The following is a 1126-nucleotide window of genomic DNA, read 5'->3' on the forward strand; positions in this document are numbered from 1 at the left end:
ATGTCTATTACGATGTATAATGTGGTCCTCTGTTTAACATGTACAGCACGATGTATAAAGTGGTCCTATGTTTAACATGTGCACCACGGTGAACAAAGTGGTCCTATATTTAACATGTACAGCATTTAACATGTACAGTATAAAGTGGTCCTGTATTAAACATGCCCATTACGATGTATAAAGTGGTCCTATATTTAACATGCCCATTACGATGTATGAAGTGGTCCTATATTTAACATGCCCATTACGATGTATAAAGTGGTCCTATATTTAACATGCCCATTACGGTGTATAAAGTGGTCCTATATTTAACGTGCCCATTACGATGTATAAAGTGGTCCTCTGTTTAACATGTCAATTACGATTTATATAATACTGAACCGCAAAAGAAACGTCACCCCATGTAACAATGCATGAAAAGTTGTCAGTTTTATATCTGGGCATTCTATTTCAAAGTTTCTACAATTTAACATTACTTTGTCCGGAAAAATGAAATTTGATGATAAAAAAACAAAGCAGATGACAATAAAACCGATCGCCCAAACGCATCATGGCAACGGCCATGGTATTTAACATGTCAATTACGATGTAAAAAGTGGTCCTCTGTTTAACACGTGCGCCACGATGTGCAATGTGCCCCTGTATTAAACATGTACAGCACGATTTATAAAGTGGTCCTGTGTTTAACACGTGCACCACGATGTATAAAGTGGTCCTATATTTAACATGTGCACCACGGTGAACAAAGTGGTCCTATATTTAACATGTACAGCATTTAACATGTACAGTATAAAGTGGTCCTGTGTTTAGCATGTCAATTACGATTTATATAGTACTGAACCGCAAAAGAAACGTCACCACATATAACAATGCATGAAAAGTTGTCAGTTATATATCTGGGTATTTTATTTCAAAGTTTCTACAATTTAACATTACTCTGTCCGGAAAAATGAAATTTGATGATAAAAAAACAAAGCAGATGACAATAAAACCGATCGCCCAAACGCATCATGGCAACGGCCATGGTATTTAACATGTCAATTACGATGTAAAAAGTGGTCCTGTGTTTAACATGTCAATTACGATGTATAAAGTGGTCCTTTATTTACCATGCCCATTACGATGT

Source organism: Haliotis rufescens, unplaced genomic scaffold (assembly GCF_023055435.1).
Source record: "Haliotis rufescens isolate VD_foot unplaced genomic scaffold, xgHalRufe1.0.p SCAF_3, whole genome shotgun sequence".
NCBI lineage: Eukaryota > Metazoa > Mollusca > Gastropoda > Lepetellida > Haliotidae > Haliotis > Haliotis rufescens.